We start from the raw sequence: 20,371 nt of genomic DNA on the forward strand, positions 1-20,371 counted from the left end.
AAACTTACAGTGGATGCTCTTGAAGTTAACATCCTTCATAAAACTTCGCATTTTGTGCTTACTCGTGTGTGTGTGTGTGTGTGTGTGTGTGTGTGTGTGTGTGTGTGTGTGTTTGTGTGTGTTCTTATATACATTCTTCTCCCTAAAATTTCAATTCTCCATTTTTTTTCTTTCAGGTCCCAGACCATACAGCCAGGCTAGTCACCCTGTCTAGGTAAATATACAGATTTTTACTTAGGCCATTTTTCTCACCCAAAGTAAATGACCAAATGCATCATCTAGAGCTCTTTCCATAGAAAGATTCCTTCTCACTGGTGTCATTCAGGGCCATTCCTGATTGGGGCCATAATGCACTTGCCATCCATTAATTGTTCACATATATCTGCTGAACCATCCATTCACAGATAAAATCCTTTTCGCTCCTCCATTAACTGATCATAAATAATTTTTCATATGATCATAAGTGTGATTTAAGCATGAGGAACTGATGCAACAGTGGGAATGACATAATGAGCCACTTACTTGTGCACCTTGCATGGTCACTCTGGCCCTGCTCACGCATGATACCAGATGTGTCTATCTTATTATAGATTGCTGTTGGACTTTATGATAAGTTGGGTCTGACAGAATCTGATGAATGATAGGCAGCTTTGGCCAGGTGATCTCAGTGTTTCACAGTCTGTTGTTCCATCTCTATCAGGTGGAATAGTATGATAGGAGCTATTTTTGGAATAGTGTATGGTTCTCTGTAGATGTCATGACCTTGCTTTAGAACCATAGTGGTCTACATTGTGATTCACTATTATACCTATCATTAACTCTACCTGATATCTTTCCATCAACAAATACCCACCCTGTACTGCCCAATATGGTAGCCACTGGCCACATGTGACTATTTAAATTTACATGTAACACCCAGTGCTCATCACATCACTTGCCCTGCTTAATGCCCATCACCCAATTATCTCATCCCCTCACCTCCCTCCCCTCCAGCAACCCTCATTTTATTTCCTATAGTTAGGACTACTATGCAACTGATAAATCATTTAGCACTACATCTGAAACTAATGATGTACTATACGTTGGTTAATTGAATCTAAATGAAAAATTTAAAAAATTAAATAAATCTTTTAAAAAATAAAAAATAAACTAGTTAATTACATTACATAAAGTTAAAAATTCAGTTGCTTAGTTGCACTAGCCACATTTTGAGTGTTTAGTAGTCACATATGGTCAGTGACTACTCTATTGGATAGGGAAAGCATGAAATAATTTCATCATTGTGAAAATTTTATTTTAAAAATGGATTAGAACTATACGGTCACTTACATCATAGAATATAAGTTGCATGTTTTCTTCCACCATGAGTTGGACCCTTTGGAGCCTTTTCCTGCTTTAGATCCCACTCAAAGCTGGCAGTCCAATTTTCCCAAGTTAAAAATATACTGCTTTCTATGTGAAGAAAAGTAACAGACTAGGATTAAATATTTGCAAAAGCCATTTCTGATAAAGGACTATGACTCAAAATATACAAAGAAGATGTACATGGGGCAAATAGCCTATGAAAAGATATTTCATATCATATGTCATCAAGGAAATGAAAATTAAAGCAATAACCAGATGCCACTTTATACCTGTTAGAACACCCAAAATGCAGAACACTGACAACATCAAGTACTGGGGAGGATGTGAAGAAACAGCATTCTGATGCAGTCCTAATGAGATGCAAAATGGTACACCCACTTTGGAAGGCAATTTTGCAGTTTCTTACAAAACTAATTATACTCTTACTGTATGATCCAGCAATCATGGTTCTTAGTATTTCCCCAAAGTATTTGAAAACTTAATGTTCACAAAAATGGTGTTTATAAGTAGCTTTATTCTTAATTGCCAAAACTCAAAAGCAACCAAGATATCGTTTGGTAGGTGATGGATAAACTTTGGTATATCCAGCCATTGTAATATTATTCAGTGCTAAAAAGAAATGAGCTATCAAAGTATGAAAGACATAGAGGAAACGTAAATGCATATTACTAAGTGGAAGAAGCCAATCTGAAAAATCTACATACCATATGATTCCAACTGTATGGATTTCTAGTAAAAGCAAAACTATGGAGATAGTAAAAAGATCAGTGACTGACCAGGGATTAAGGAGAGGGAGGGATGAATTTGTGGAGCACGAAAGATTTTTAGGGCAGTGAACTACTTTGTGTGTTACTATAATGGTGGATACATGTCATTATACATTTGTCAAAGCCCACAGAATGTACAACACTGAGAGTGAACTGAAATTTCAACCGTGGACCTGGATGATAATGATGTGTCAGTGTAGGTTCATCAATTTAACAAACATACCTCTCTGGTGGGGGATGTTGAGAATAGAGGAGGCTACGCATGAGTGGGAATAGAAGGTGTATAGGAAATCTCTGTACCTTTTGCTTAATTTTGTTGTGACCCTAAAATTCCTCCAAATAAATTATTTTTTAAAAGAATATGCTACATCCAAAATCCAAAAGTCCTACCAAGTACTGTGTTTCTTACCTTTTTTTTTCATTAGACTAGGTGTTGGATTGGATTCTATATGTTAGACTGGATGTCACAGTATGACCTGGATATCTCGATCCATAAAATTGCATTTACATAGCAGATTCTTGAATCTTCATTGAATTTATTTCCCACTTCTTGTTCATCTCCCTATTAACAAGATATAAATAATATACCAGATGAAACTGATGATCTGGGGAATGTCCAGAAGGTCAAGTTGCCTTGGAAAGTTAACATAGCTCATAACAAAACCATAAATGTATACTGTTGTGTTGTTAACTAGTTCTCATGATCCTTCTGAATAGGTGTGAAAAATAATGTTAGTCAAATTGGTACCTGTATGTACCAGGCTCTATTAATCTTCTCTGTCAAAGAAACCCCATTGATACATCGACTACCTAGCTATTTATATTAAGCTACTGTCATCTGTAATAAGCTATTCAATTTTTTAGGGACAAAGACTGCTGAATTATATGGGGATCTGGTAAGGACTACCACATCTGTTACCTTTAAATATCTGAGGATAATACTAAATAATCCAGTCCTTAAAAATGTGTTACTGTTTTGTTTTGTTTTGTTTTTATCTACTATTATTTTCTGGGGAAGTAGGTAGTTTCAGAGGCTCTTGCTGTCATGTTATCTGGTCCCTCCTTGTGGTGACTAGACTCCCATTCAATCAATGGACTCTGGATCTGACACTGACTCAGGTCTGGAAACTGGGAATGGGATAGCAACATTTTATTGGTGTGGGTGCATTCAGTCTCCTTATCATTGACCCTGGTTAGCTCCTCACATAAGTTGTCTCTGGAAATCCTATGTTATATTTCCCATCTCCCTTGATCTCGACAGGTCAGCCCTTCTTCTGCCTGCCACTTTCACCTTGCTGTTCATGGTGTTAAACATGCCCATCTTGCTTTGACAATAAAATGACACTACCTGGCCTCTTTTATCTTTGGATACACTCATGTTTATCACTGTCAGAGAGACCAGTTCTGTCACAGCATCTACAGTCAGCCCCAACCTGCAAAAGAGGAGTACACCAAGCTTCTCAGTGATGCCTTTCTCACTAGTGTAATCCTTATTGTTCTGGTGAATAAAGTGTTCTGGCTCTCTCTCAGTACATAGCTTTCGGGTAGTTTTTCTGATCTTGAATGTATTACTGCCCAGTTCTTGAAGTCATTCCATAACTTTCTCCTCTGTCACACAGTTCTGGCATTTCCACTTCACTTCACTTGTGCCACCACTTTTTCAAACTTTCCAGTTGTCATCCTAGCAGGGTATTAGCACGGTCTCCTTGGGTCCTTGACATTGTGTTAAACCATGCATTACGGGAGAATGCTCCACATTGATAAAGGATGTTATCCAGCTTTATGTTCTGCACCCTTTGTTCCTTCACCTTCAGGATCCAGTTTCATTCATACTCTCTTGCTTTCTGTGGTACTCACTGAACAACTCCTGGAGCTCCTTTGGCAAATAGTCTGTATCTTCGCTTAGCTACCTTAACACTTCCTCATTGGACCATGCTGGTATTTGACCCTCAGTATTGGGCTATTTACCTGGAGGGAGATGAGGGTAGATCCTTGAGGTGGGGGGAGGGCATAGGTGGGAACAATGATTTTGAAAGCATCTAACTCTTGGGAATCTTCTGCATGATCTCTAAGCAAAGCCTCCTTTAAAACAGAATCATATCTCCTAACAAAGAGGTATGAGTTACCTCCACTAACTAAGAAGGTGAAGGGGAAAGTGGAACTTCAAGTTTTCCAACAATATCTAATCAATTATTTTTATTCCAAATCTAAGGGGAATATGCCTTCATCATTAAAACCCTGACCTTGGCCCCAGGAGACTGGGACTGAAAAGTCAATCTTCTCTGAAGCTCCACTAGTCTAAATGAACAAGATTTGAACCTAGTACTCTATCTGCCTTGCAGTGACAGGAATGGAAGTCTCTTTAACTGTTTCCAAGCATTGATCTGATATTCAGATTTTGCCTTGGGTTGATAAATAATCACCTAAACTAATTCTCTCTCTTCAATTAAAAAAATGGTTCCAAATAAAGTCCACGCAATTTATAACTCTTATACTTACTATTCCCTTATGTCATTAAGCTCCAGAAATAATTACATAGCTTGTGTGTCCCATTCTACCAATACTGACTGCATCCTAGTGCACTACTGATGACAATTTAAACAGTTGTCAAACAGCAGAGTCTGTTTTTCACTTACCACCAGCAATAAACTCACTGCAAGATAGCCTGACAGAAGTCAACATATAACACAGTTAAAATGCAGCTGTAGAGGGTCGCCTGAGTGGCTCAGTGGGTTAAGCCTCTGCCTTCAGCTCAGGTCATGATCTCTGGGTCCTGGGATCGAGCCCCACATCGGGCTCTCTGCTCAGCAGGGAGTCTGCTTCCCCCTCTCTCTCTACCTGACTCTCTGCCTACTTGTGATTTCTCTGTCAAATAAATAAATAAATAAAAATATTTACCAAAAACAAAACAAAACAAAATGCACCTGTAAACCCAAAATGGCTCTTAAGAGTTGTCCCAATTTGAGATAAGGGGAATGAGTCTTTGTAACTTTGCATCATCTTGTCATTAGAGGTAGTCTTTGCCCTGCGAAAGGGTCTAATTTCTAAAAAGGGAGTTATCTGTGGCTAAGGAAAATCTGAGCTGTCAGCAGCAGAATTTCCCAATGGCTGGATGATGTGTGATTTACCAGAGCATTAATTTATCTACTATACTATACACAGAAAAGCTTACACATATATGTGTACACCAATAATTGGTTAATTATCATATAGAAAATATGCCCATATAATGCCACTATATCTTTCAAGACATACAACACTTAGAACTAGGATAATGTCCCCAAGTCCCACATGATTATGACCTCCAATTCCACAATACCAATCATTATGCAACTTCCAACATCGGACTTCAGTTTTGCTTGCTTTTAAACTTATATAAATTGAATCAAAATAGTATTTTTTTAATGTGTCTAACTTGTTTCACTCAATGGTAGATTGTGGAATCCATCCATGTAATTGCAAAATCAATAGCTTATTACATGAGAATACATTGTGATATTCCTTTGTATGAATACATCACAATTCATGATTCTACTGTTGATTGATGTTGCTCTTATTTCCAGTTTTTTACTATTATCAATAATGCCACTCTGAGAACATCCACACATATTTGTTGGAAATATGGATGTATGCAATTCTGTTGTGGTTAGTGTGGTAGAGTACTCTTGTGAAAGAGTAATGCCGATAGCCTATCACAGCTTCCGTAGATCCTACCACACAGGCTTTCTCCCAAAGAAATTGTTATCAGTGTGCACCTGCCACTGGAGTATTAGTGTTCCAGCTCTCACCTCTCTCCCACATTTACACTTAGTACACACAGGCTGTTTTTGTTTTGTTTCGTTTTAGGGTTGTTTTGTTAAAGATTTTATTTATTTATTTATCTATTTATTTATTTAAGAAGTAGGAAGGGAAAGAGAGCAGGAGAGGGAGCAGAGGAAGACTGAGAGAGCATCTCAAGCAGAACCTGTGCTGAGTGCAGAGCCCAACCCATCACTCCACCTCACCTCCAAGATCAAAACCAAGAGTCAGACTCCTAAACCAACTGAGCCATCCAGGCACCTCTAGGCAGGGTTATTTTTAATGTAAAATTTTATTATAACCATTTTAATGGGTATGAAATAATATTGATTATAGTTTAATTCTCCCAAGATAAAATACCTTAGAAATTTATACTGATCTTTTCACTTCAAGGTAACAGAAATTTAATTTGGTGTCTTCTCTGTTACATCATTATCCCCTACTTCTAAAAGACACAAGAATGATAGAATTTGAATATACCATTGCTAATTTGTTGTATCCCATATTACACATAAAATAGTCTCAGAATAACAGTACTAATATTACCATTTATATGGCTACACAAACACATTAATTTTTTTTGTCTATTCTCATTGTAACCCCTCCATGAACAAACTGTCAGAAGAAGTAGCCATCGCATACCACACTTTCTTCCTCTTAGTTTTTATTTCATCTTAATTCTATGAGCACCTAACTGTATGCTCAGTGCTCACCACCAGTCCTGATATCCATGTCTCGATAGTCATTTTGGTGTCTGTAAATTATTTCCTCATAAATGTCTCAGATAATTGTCATGGGAACAATATTCTTTGAGTTCTTAAATATTGACAACAGTTTGTCTGTGCCTTTTGTAGCACAAAAGTCAGTTTTGTTGGATAAAATGATTAGCTTATGAATTCTTTCCTTGACTATATTTTCTCCATTTTCTTCTTGCCTAACTACATATCTTAAAATCTTGTGATGATCTAATATCCTTTCTCTAATAAGATATGTGCCAATTTTTCTAGATGCAAGAGGGTTTTTCTTTCTCTTTCCAATTCAATAATTTCATTCAAACGTACAGTGTGGGACTGGTAGTTCTGGGATAACATTCTTAGTTTCAGGATATGTAATCTCATGATGTAGCTTCATACTGAATTCTGTAGTAAAAGAGTAGTTTTATATCATGCACTTTTTAAAAGATTTTATTTATTTATTTGAGAGAGTGAGAGAGGCACATGCAGTGGGGAGATACAGAGGGAGAGGAAGAAGCAGACTCTCCACTGAGCAGGGAGCCCTATTCGGACTCAGTCAAAGAAATCTGGGATCATGACCTTATCTGAAGGCAGAGACTTAACTGACTGAGCCAGCCAGGGACCCTATATCATGCATTTTCATGAAAAATTAGATTCCATAAACTTTTAGGAAGAAGCACATTTACAGAAATCTTCTATAACTTCACATGACTCTCACTTCTACTGTTTTTCTCTAATGCTCAAATATATGGCAGCTTAGTTTCTGAGATAGTCTGGATCTTCACTTCTCCCCCAACTCGGTTTAGATCTTTTTTCCCTTTGTCTCTATTTTGATCTACTCCCAGAAATTTTCTTCACTCCAAGGCCCTGCCCAAAATGGAGGTCTGGTAGGTCACTTTTCAAGTTCATAGAAACTAGACTGCTCCAGCAGTGAAGTATCACTTTTTCTTTTCCTTTTTTTTTTCCAAGATTTTATTTATTTATTTGACAGAGACAGTGAGAGTGGGAACACAAACAGGGAGAGTGGGAGAGGAAGAAGCGGGCCTCCTGCTGAGCAGGGGCCTGATGGGGCTTGATCCCAGGATCCTGGGATCATGACCTGAGCTGAAGGCAGATACTTAACAACTGAGCCACCCAGGTGCCCCTAAATATCCCTTTTTCATAAAATTCTGATGCATCTGACTATTCCCTTAGGAGACATTGGTAAAGTAAGGTTAATGAATTGAACTGTAGAAATATTAACATTTTAAAATGTATTGATATATAATGCCAAATTTATTTCTGGGTATTTTGCACCAATCTATACCCTCCATCACCATGGAATGGCAAGTTCCAGCTCAACAAACCCAGGCAGGGACAGAATATTCTTTTTTCTGTTTACCAATTTAATGAAAGATGTTTTCTTATTGTTGTTTTAATTTGTATCTCAACCTCAGTCTCTCTCCACAAAACACAAAAATGCTTATGTGCCTAAGTAATATGTTGTGCATTTGTTGTTTATTTTTAATATTTAGAAAAAAGTAGTATATTTGGTTTGAAACTCTAAAGTAATTGTAGAAGCCCTCAGCCATTACATGGGACATCAAAACCCAGATTGACTGTGACTGTTTTTTGTCATTATTCATATCAGTATTAAGGGTTTCCTCCAGACTCTTGTCATTAGGCTGTTCTTGCTGCTCTCCTCCTGGCCCCTTCTCTTCCTGATGTTGCTCATTAATTCTTCTGTGTAGTTTCACAGAAACTTCCTCTTTTATGCCACATAATACTTTTTTAACACTAACTTCTGTTCCTCCAACACCTCACTTAAACCCCAACACACACACACACACACACACACACACACACACACACACACACACTTGCACACGCTCTTACAGATAAGTTACTTTCTCGTAGAAAGTGTTTTTTGCATTCAACTCTGGACACTCCGCAATCCTCAGATGGGAGCTGAATTTTCATTTCACAGGCTGGGACCAGTAAGAAATTGCAATGACTCGGGCGCCTGGGTGGCTCAGTGGTTTAAGCCTCTGCCTTCGGCTCAGGTCATGATCTCAGGGTCCTGGGATCGAGCCCCGCATCAGGCTCTCTGCTCAGCAGGGAGCCTGCTTCTTCCTCTCTTTCTGCCTGCCTACTTGTTATCTCTGTCGTCAAAAAAATAAATAAAATCTTTCAAAAAAAAAAAAAGAAAATGCAATGACTCATCTGAAGTAGTAGAGTATGAGTTTTGAGTGTAAGACCTGTGCGACCAGGAAACCAGCAGAAAGGAAACTAGAATTTACTCAGAAAATAATTTTTCACTGTGCTTAGTACTTTTCATGCTATGTTGTTATCAGTCTTAAACATCCAGTGAAGTAGAAATCATTACCCCCATCTTACATAAGAGGAAACTGAAGACTTAGAAACATGACCTGAACTGCCCAAGGACAGAGAGCTATCAGATCACTCTTAACACATTAAATGTGTGAGAGCTGGGATATAAGCTAAGACCTATCTGTTGGATGTCACAGTCTTTTTGTCATACTGTCAAACCACAGAGAATATTTTTCTTTAAGGTCTTTATTAATGATGCTATTTGGGCTGTGATAAAACAATATCTCTGTTTTAGCTTACTGTGCTTTATAGAAATAAACATTCTTTTCAGATGTCTATTTTTGCTTATAGGCACACATTTCTAACCAGCTCACATGAATCAGGAGTTTTCAAACACCTTCATGGAGATCACTGAGACAGTTCCTAAGTGAGCATACTGAGAAACCTAATGGGTATATGTATGTGTGTGTGTTTTAAACACAAAAATATACAAGTACTTAGGGTCTGTGGACTTCAAATATGATTAAAATTACTTACCTTATTAGTATGCATTTTAAACTGCATATTACAATTAGAGTGATTCATAAGTATAATAATAACTTGATATTTCCAAAATCTAATTAAAACAGGTCATATAATGATTTAATTTAAATCTGTTCTATTCTCAGTTCTGTGAGTGTTGCCTGTGAGGGGAAGAGGAAATAAGTAGGTGTGTGTTGGGGTACATGATTTTTCTGCAAACTTTGTCTCTTTTCTAGAAATTTGCTTAAGTTTTATGCCCTGTGTGTTTCCAAACTAGGTCTAGACAGAAGAACATGATATTTTGGTGAAAAATTGCAAAAAATTTGCTAAATTTACCATTAGTTAGTCTTTCTCCCTTCTTAACACACTCCTCCATTCTGCAACACAAAAGTCTCAATTTAATAATTTAATTAATTGCAGTGTACAGTATTAGGGAAAGGAGAAAGATATTTACATTAAAGGTTTTTCTGTATTACCAAGATGAATACTTCCAGATATATGTTATTTTAATTTTTAAAGTTTATTTTAAGTTTAGTGAAGTTTTATTGATTCCACTCAATAAAGAGCACTTTAATAATAAAAGAAATCACCCATGTCAAGACTACTATTTTAAAACCATGACAGTAAGAAAAATCAACAAGCCTCCTAGTTCTAATTTTATTGTTTCTCTACCTTTTCCTTACATGGGTTAGATTACAGAATTCTTGTTTCTTTCTGAAATTAATTGTACAAGAAACTAAAATGATCACTTTTATGAATATATGATTATATTTAATGGTTAACACTTTTACTCCAGCATTGTGACTAGTATGTCATAACCTTATTCATTCGGTATTCTGATAAAAAAAAAAAAAGCGATAAGCCATCCCTATGAGACAGTAGTCATTTAACCAAAAAATAATTAAACAAAATAAATTCTCAGTTAGATATGTTAGCATAACCTGGCTTTGCCCCTTCAAGTAATATACTGATCTCCTTAAATATACATGCGTGGGGAAACCAGATGGCTTAGAAATTGTCCTTCTTTCTAATGTCTAAATGCCATCTGAAATCAGCCAAGCATTCCTGTCTTGGACCTTGATAATTTTAATACCCAGCCAAAGTTACTTGGATCTGTAAAAACTTTCAGTTATTTGAAACTTAAAACTTTGCTTTGACTTCCTCAAACCCATGCCATATGGGACAACTCTTTCTGGTTTGACCTTCATTATAACACAGGTGTTTGTTTCCAATGGAAATTTTAACTTCTAAATTATACATACGCATATGTTATATGTGTGATATAATATTAATAACATTACTATTATAATATTATGGAGTTTGAGTCACTTCGTTCAAATTTAGGTATCACTGTTAGATAGTTATGTGGCTTTGGGCAAATAAGTTAATTTCCCTAAACTTTAATTTCTTCACCTGTAACACAGTAATAACACCTATTTTATAGGATTTGAGGAGTTGTAATTAGGACTAAATTAATTTGCATATTAAATACTATCTAATGGAAACAGTTACTGTTGAAAATCATATAGTATTGTTCCTAATATTAAAAAAAAAGTTGAAACTTACCATTGATCACACAAAAGCTCTACTTCAGACCAGATTTCTAGTCAAATGGATGAAACATTTTAATATTATACTGTTATTAACATTACATATATAATTTGAGCAAATATATATTTTAAAAGAATAATTACATAATGACTAAGTTTTATATATATACATATGTGTAAATGTAATATAGTAATTGTATATATGTGTGTGCTTGCACATTTTTCAAATAAAATAGGAAGGTTAATATTTATTGGTCATTATATATGAAGGCACTTAATAGATATTTCTAAATAAATGAATGAGAGACTCTGAAGATATATTTTGCAATCTCTATATTGCAGATGAAGGAACTAAAACTCAGGGAGACTAGAAAACATGTACAAGTTCATCTGGCCAGTTGGAATAAAAGCCTAACTTTTAGACATAAATAAGTTTGATTTCAAAACCAATGTCTTACCAAACCAAGATGTATAACGTATAGTAGGCTGGATTATATACATTTAAATACTGAACAGAAGGAATGGATTTACAAAAGCAAAAACTACAGGAAAATTTTGCTATGTATGTACAATACATAGCTACCTCATTCTGCATTAGAACTTTATTTAGAATAATGCAATCATTAATCCTATTTTCATCTAATCACAAAATCCTTTATAATCAGAAGATGGGTGGTGAATTAGATAGCACTAACTAAAGAATGCAAAGTAAATGTATTTGAATTTTTTACTTTTTGAAATTTTTGGTTAATCTGAAAAAATTAATATTGCCAATTATTTAAATTCATCATTGTAAATATAAAACTCATGTGAGAGGAAGATAACACTGTTTGATATAAGAGCTACTAAAATGAAAAGCATGAAATAGACTTTAAATGATTTTTATTATCTATATGGAGAAAATATAATATATATATATTCATATGTATTTTATTTTTTTAAATATTTTATTTATTTGACAGAGAGAAATCACAACTAGGCAGAGAGGCAGGCAGAGAGAGGAGGAAGCAGGCTCCCCACGGAGCAGAGAGCCCGATGCAGGGCTCAATCCCAGCACCCTGGGATCATGACCTGAGCCGAAGGCAGAGGCTTTAACCCACTGAGCCACCCAGGCGCCCCTATATTCATATGTATTTTAATTCTGAAAGAAAAAATATATCATTCTGTGAGGAATACAAGCACAATATTAATGATCAATGTTCTAAAGCAGTAAACAAAATGCAAAGATACTTTTGTGTAAGATGAGGTTACCAGACTTATCCAAGCATCACTGTGTCTGTTCCAGTTTTATTCCAAGATAGGATATCTTGATTAGATTATCTTATCCACCCTGACCGTACCACAAGATGCTGACAGGACATTAGTAAAGGCTTGTTTAGATACCATTCTTTAATGTCTGAAGGAGATTTCAAAAAAATTCAGTATTAGGCTGCTTAATTCTACTCACATTATGAAATAAACAATGTACAGTTTCCTAACATGCATTCATTAATTTAAAAAATATTTATTGGGGCGCCTGGGTGGCTCAATGGGTTAAGGCCTCTGCCTTTGGCTCAGGTCATGATCTCAGGGTCCTGGGATTGAGCTCCGCATCGGGCTCTCTGCTCAGTGGGGAGCCTGCTTTCCCCCCTCTCTCTGCCTGCCACTCTGCCTATTTGTGATCTCTCTCTCTGTCAAATAAATAAATAAAATCTTTTTAAACAAATAAAAATAAATAAAATAAAAAATATTTATTGAGTATCTTCTATGAGGTAGGTAATATGCTAGACTTCATTGATGACACTGAGCCAAACCATTCATGTTCTTTGCATCTTGTTAGACATTGAATAACTTCATCCAAATTGTCTAATAAAAGACCATTGCTAAATAAACTTTTTAAAATCCATGCATAGTATTCTCCAAAGTTGAATCTCTTAGTAAACCCTATTGTCTTTACTTCCAGAATATATCCAGATCTGAACCACTTATCATCTTCATTCTTACTTGGTCCTCACTCCTATTTTCTAGCTGCAGAATTATTACAATGGCTTCCTCACTTGCCTCCCTCTTTCTGCCCTTGCCTCCACCTCCTCTCTCATGTTTATTTTCAGCACATTAGCTACAGTAAAACTTCAAAAATGTGTTAGATGATGTCACTTCTCTGTTAAATCTTCCACTGGCATAAATCTCACTCAGAATTCAAATTCTAAGTTCTTGCCATTGCCTTCAATCTGGAATGTTCTTGCCTCTGTATCCTTTCTGACCTCATCCTCTACCAATCCTCTCCTCTGTACTCCCACACTCAGAATCCACCTTGACTTCTTTGTTGTCTTTCAAACGTGCCAAACACAATCCTGTCTTAAATTAATTTAATACTGCTTTGTCTTCCTTTCAGTCTGCAACAGGTTTTCCCCAGTATTCACTTCAGAGACCAGCTCAAGTGTCACTTTAATGAGGTCTTCTCTTATCCCTTATATAGAAAGCCCTTTATTTCTTGCCTGCTTTATTATTCTCCGTAACATGTACCATTATTGAATATCATTTGTTCCCTGTACAATTTCTACTAGGAGAACCAGCACCACCATTCAGAGAAGATTTCTCCTATGATAACTTTAACTATCATATTTCACCATCTTTTACTGTTTCACCTCCAGGAAAAAAATACATAACTTTCATGTTAGTGCTTTTGAAACTATTCTTAAAGGTTTTAGTATTTTTACTTGTTATTTATATAAGAAGTGGCTTCTCTGCCTCCAGGTTTCTTCATATAGAAGGATGGTGTGGACCTGTTAAACACAGTGAGGCATTTAAGCTCACCTAGATTGGTCCTTTCCAGTGTTTCCGTTATCAATCCAATCAGGTGCAGAGAGACCTACACCCGAGTACCTACTGGACTTTTAAATTCCAGCACTCCCTTCACACCATCAAAGCAATGATCTGACACATACAATAGCTGAGTATTTCTGTAGACTTTCTCTCAGATTCTACTGGAAAGTTGGGAGTCCTTGAATTATCCAAGCATCCCAGACAATTTTCCTCTGGGACATTGTGGCCTGTAATGCACGAAGATTTCCCCCATCCACCATCTGGTTTATTTTATTTTTTTGAGTACTTTTTATAAGACTTAGAATATAGGAGAGATAAGCATGTATGTTTTCAACATCTTCACAGAATCATGCTTTTGGGTATCTATTTCCTTTACATACTATAAAACAACCTAAGAGCCAAAATATGGGAAACTAGAATAGAATGGGTTATTGCATTTAAGGAGGCATACATAAAGCAATGTTGTTATGATGATGGTGATGATGATAAAAATACCTATCGACAAAAGGTCAAGAAAAGATATAGACATAAAAATACAAACAGATCCTGTAATCACATTCACTTATTCATTCATTTCCTTGTTTAATAAATGTTTATTTGCATACATAAAATGTACCGGAGACACAAAGATGAATAAGACAAAATTCTTCTTAAAGGACTCTCAGTCTCAAAGTTTTGATGGCATTTTTTGTAGCAGTAGTGTAGTAATAGCAGTCAACGTTTCCCTAAAATATTCAATCTTTTTTTCTAAGTGTTATGCGTGTGTCTTCTTATTTGCATGCATTATCTCAGTCAATGTTAAAATTTTTCTATAAGATAGGACTATTATTACCCTCATTTTACAACTTGGAAAACAAAGGCATTGCAACACTAAGCAGCAAGATCACACAACTAGTATATGTAGGTTCTAGAATTCAAATTCAAGTAGTCTACCTCCAGAATCACCTTATTAGTTACCATAATGGAGTGTATACATAGTTTATAAATGCACTCAGTAAAAAATTATAATCAAAAAGACTTGGAAAACCATCTAGGCAACACAAAGTAGGTAAGGAAGATCTCTGTTGTGAGATAGACACCTGTGAGAGCCCTCAGTAATTCCTGTCATGACCAACACAATGTTAATCCCACTGAGTTAGCTGAGAAGATTTGTATTGGAAGGGGTATACTCTGAGGAAAAAAACTGACAGGAAAATTATCTTATTGGAGATGAACATAATAAAATAGAGAAGATATAATAAGGAAATCTTACCGTTTTAGATAGATGGTTGACTTTGAATTTTCAAATGTATGGGTAATTAATTTTTTAGATTCCTTTACCTTATGAGGATTAATATATACCAGCACTTATAAAATACTTTTTGGAACTGAAGGAAATACAAAGTAGCTTTAGTGAAAAGGACAAAAAAATTCTCTCAGGTTAAATAAGAAAAATCATTAAGAATCCTTCACAAGCAGACTAATACAACTTATTTCCATTCTAGTGAAAAAAAAGAATTATTATTTTAGTTAATTATTTGGACACTTAGGCAAACATGTGTAATGATCTAACAAGTCTTAGCTATCAATAATAGTTTAGTGTTCTATTATTACAAAAAATATATAGTTCACTAACTTTCCTAATATGAACTATGTTTCATATCTATTCAATATAACATGTGGCAAAATAAATTGTCAAACCAAATGAACCCAACAAACCATCTCTATCATAAGTTAGGTTTGTAGAAAAATCTTAAGATTAATCTTCATGCATTGCTTCTTGTAAGGAAAATATATTAATTGACAGAAATTGTAAGAAAATTGAGCTTTGTTTTGGGTGGGTTGTAAAAGGACAGTGTACGACTCTCAGGCCCCTCCATTTTAAATTTTTCATAGTTTTGTTCTGAGCTGTTTTAATACCTTAATTTTCTCGGATGGCAAAGCCGAAACTACTTCAACTTGAGTGCCCATAGTCACTCACTCTTATTCCACATCTACATAGATTTCCATATAATTGTTACATATACATTTACATTATTCACAGAAAAAAATGGTTTTACTTTTTTCTTTCTAAACTTTTGTGGAATTTGCTTTGCTTTAGTGCACAGACTAAGGTTTTCAATATAATGTGAATAAAAGTAGTAAGACTAGACAACCTATATTTTTCCCAATCTTACTATTTCACAAGTATAATATTAGGTGTATATTTTTAGTGGGTGGTCTTTATTGGATGAAGAAAACTCTCATCTACTGCAAGTCTGCTCAGATTTTTAAATTTTGAATGAATAGCCAATGCTTTTCTACACCTACTAAACTTTATACACACCATTTAATCTATTAATATAGTGAGTTATATGGATTGATTATTTAACATTGAGTCAGTCTTGTATTATTGTATTTCTTAACACATTGCTGGATTTGTTCTGCTAATTTTTGACAATGATTTTGTCAAGAGTAATATTGGTGTGTAATATCTTTTTCATTTCGCTTTTTGTTACTTTATTTTTTACTATATTTTCTTTCTTCTCATTCATTACTCCTTCTTTGTTAGCTTTTTTTTTTCTTTTGGTCATGATTTTAGTATCAATGATTTACAGATTCGCATAGACATTGCAAAATGCAACCTTAGCTTGAAGAGCCTATTTTAGGGGTGCCTGGGTGGCTCAGTCAGTTAAGAGTCTGCCTTCAGTTCAGGTCATGATCTCATGGTCCTGGAATCAGATCCTGGGATGGAGGCTGGTGTCATGCTCTCCACTCAGTGGGGAGTCTGCTTCTCCCTCTCCCTCTGCCCCTACCCCCACTCATGCTCACTCTCTCTCTCTCAAATAAATAAAACCTTAAAAAAAAAAGAAGAGTCTACATTATGTTAACATTTTTATTGCTTCCCATAATATGTCTGTCTCTTGCATTGCCTTTTGTAGAAGAAATTGCTTCTATGACACATCTTCAATTATGTCTGACAGCTCTGTTATATCCTTGTTTTTTTCATTCTTTTTTCTCTCAGTTTCATTCTGGATATTTTCTGAACATTAGATTGCTAAACATTTCTTCAACTGTATCCACAGTACTGTTAAAACAATACAATACATTCTTTATTTCATATATTTATTTCTGTAGGTTAAAAATGGTCACAGATTGGGGCACCTGGGTGGCTCAGTGGGTTAAAGCCTCTGCCTTTGGCTCAGGGCTAAGGTCATGATCCCAGGTTCCTGGGATCAAGCCCTGCATTGGGATCTCTGCTCAGCAGGGAGCCTGCTTCCTCCTCTCTGTCGGCCTCTCTGCCTACTTGTGATCTCTGTCTGTCAAATAAATAAATAAAATCTTTAAAAAAAAAGTCACAGATTGTTTTTCTAGATTCTAATTTTCAATTGAAATACTCTACTGATCAATCCAAGTTATCTACATATGGTTCTATTTCCCTTCACACATTAAATCTAGTTAACTTCTTGTGCTAATCACAATGTCAGGATCACCTCTGGTTTTACTCCTATTGGCTGGGCTGCTTCAAGTCATCTTTATAAGTGAAACTTTCCTGATTCTCACCATACCTAGCTATTTTTCATTTATGAAGTGCACTGGGGTTGATAAAATGTAGAATTTCTGGATGGTATTTTCCTCTAAAAGGTGGTGAGTTATATTTTGTCTGCAATTATATTACCTGCTGATCCTGATGACCCTATCGATCAAAACATGGCTTTTGATTGATTAGGGTAGTTCTATTCATTTTTCTCTTTCTGGTCCTTTCTCCTGTGCTTTATTAGGTAGGGTGTGTAAGGCACATATTTTCTGTGGGATCCCAGCTCAATGGTAAATGTCTGCATGAGTATCCCTCCACAATGGCTGGACCTGAACATCAACATTTCTCCAACACTTATGACCTATAAACTACCTGATCAGCACTCAGGTTCCCTTTAACTACATTCCCTTTCTGTCTGTGTCTCAGACTCTTTCTTTTCTCTCACCTCCCATAGTTTCAATCTTTGCATAAATAGTTTAGGAGTTGGCCAAAGATGTAATAGAAATATTTCACAGGTTTTTAGAACTTCTGTTCTGTAAATACTTTCAGCTTGTATGGTGCAAATACTTTCTTCTGGTGCCCTGTTCCCTAGCTCCATTTTTTCCTGCCTTGGTAGTATTGAAGTGAATCAGTATTGAAGCGCTACAGGTCAGAAAATACCCTCAGGCAAGCACTAGTATAAATATGGCCTTCCTTCCCTCCAGAATCATAGCTTAATGTTGGTTACTGTATAGTGCCTGCAGAGAGTTATTTATTTATAGCTTTTTACATCTTTGTATTTTGTTCAGTTTATTTTTAGGGGTGGAGGGTAAGTTTGTCATGACTGGAACCAGAAGAACCATAGACATTTTACCCTAAAATATTTATTGCAAGAATGAATTCATTTCTAGGAATCCAGTTATGTGCAAAATAACAGTTTCTGTTTTCAAAGACCTTATGTTTTCATATAAGTTGCAGACAACTAGAGAGATATAGACTTCTCTGTCTGGCAAGGATTGTGAAAGTTCATAAAGCACTCCAGAAATTGACTAAAAAAAATCGTTAAAACTCTTCATGTATCTTATATTTCCTTTTCCACAATTCTCCACAGAATTGTTCTGGCAACAGGATATAGTTAAGATATACAGCTCTAAATTTCTGGCATACATTATCAATCTCTGAAGTTGATCATTAAAATATTGATGAAAACTTCAAATACAAATTCTTCCTTTATTAAAAATATGACATATGTTTCAATGTGTTTTGTACCTTTATTTAGATACACATTTTGAGATTTATGGCCATAGAATGACACAGTTCTTTTGGAAGAGAAAGGTAGAGGGAAGGAACATGTCAAGGTATCTCAGTCTGCATAAATATTTAATATGAAACTAACATAGTACACATTTATATGTGGATAAATACTAAATAATAGAAATTTTTCTATAAGCAACTAAAGGTAGTATTTCTTTCCGTATAAAGGAGTTAGTATTTTCTAAAACCTTCCATTATATCTGCACTTGTTTTAGTCAGTTAATATAGGTTGAATCAGACAGTATGGGATATTCTAGTTATAAGCAAACAGCTTTTAAATGCCTTTTAATGAAGTTATATTTAATATCCTAGGATTTGGTTAGTAACATAAGAACCTTTTCTTTACCAATAATATTTCCCATTTAAAGTTTGAATAAATTGCTCACAAATTAACAGAATTATAGCTATGTCCATGTTCTTCATTGTGTGGTTTTAGTATCCCAAATTATTTTGAATAAATTTTATTAATGTTTCTGGTGTTTTTCTGTGGGAAAAGGCTTACTGCAGATCAACAATTTCTGGTTCAGAAAGTATGCAAAAACTTAAAAAAAAAAAAAGAACACCACAGTTAATTTAACACGTATATGGTTTTACTGTGGAAGTACTGATTTGGTTATTGCTTCTGAGGCTTTTACCATGTATCTTAGAGTACTTAGAAGGTCTTCTGACTTATAGAAAACATATGACCTGTGGGACACCTGGGTGACTCAGTCAGTTAAGTGCCCTATTCTTGATTTCAGATCAGGTCAGGATGTCAGTGTTGTGGGATGAGCCCTGCCGTGGGCCTCAGGCTTAGCAGGGAGTCTGCTTGAGATTCTCTCCCTGTCCTTCTGCCCATCCCCCCACAAACTTGCACACCCTCACACTCTTGTTCTGTATCTCTCTCTGTAAAATAAATAAATAAATCTTTAAAAAAATAAGAAAGAAACCGTATGACCTGTGATATAAGACTGAGGTTATCATTAAAGCATATAAATAAGGGCCTTTCCATTTTCTGTACCTACCTGAAAGGTAAGTATGGGAAGCAAGATACAGTGAGGGTTTCTAAGCCTCTGCACTGTTGACAATTTGGGTGTGACAGTTACTTGCCATGATGGGCTATTCTAAGCTTTGTTGAATGTTTAGCAACACCACTGACTTCTACATGCCAACAGTTTATTTCCACCCAGGCATGACAACCAAAATTGTGTTCAGTTATTGCTAAATATGAGGTGGCTACAAAATTGCCTTTAGTTAGGAACCACTCTGCTAAAGGAAATAACTTACCTCCCACTAGAGAACACAGTGGGGAATATATGTCCGTAGCAGCAGAATGTAGAGCAGAAATGGCATAGAGTAATGACAGCAACAGAACAAAACAAAACTAATGAACGTAAAGTTTGTTGTATGCTACACATTGCTATAAGACTTTTGCTTATATGAAGTTATGTAGCATTCTCTACAGGGTTACTACTTAGGTATTAGTCTCTGCATTTTACAGATGAGGAAACCCAGGAATAAAAATTTAATTTCCCAAGGCCAAATGACTAGTAAGTAACTTTACTCCTAAGAAGGATATTTCCAGCATAAGCCCTTTTTTGTTTGTTTTTAAATGCACTTTTACTTAGAATAGTTTTATTTTATTTTATTTTATTTTATTTTAAGAGATTTTATTTATTTGTCAGAGAGAGAGAGCACGCGCACGCAAGGGGAGTGGCAAGCAGAGCAGGCCAAGGGGGAAGCAGGCTCCCT

Source organism: Meles meles, chromosome 5 (genome assembly GCF_922984935.1).
Source record: "Meles meles chromosome 5, mMelMel3.1 paternal haplotype, whole genome shotgun sequence".
Taxonomy (NCBI): domain Eukaryota; kingdom Metazoa; phylum Chordata; class Mammalia; order Carnivora; family Mustelidae; genus Meles; species Meles meles.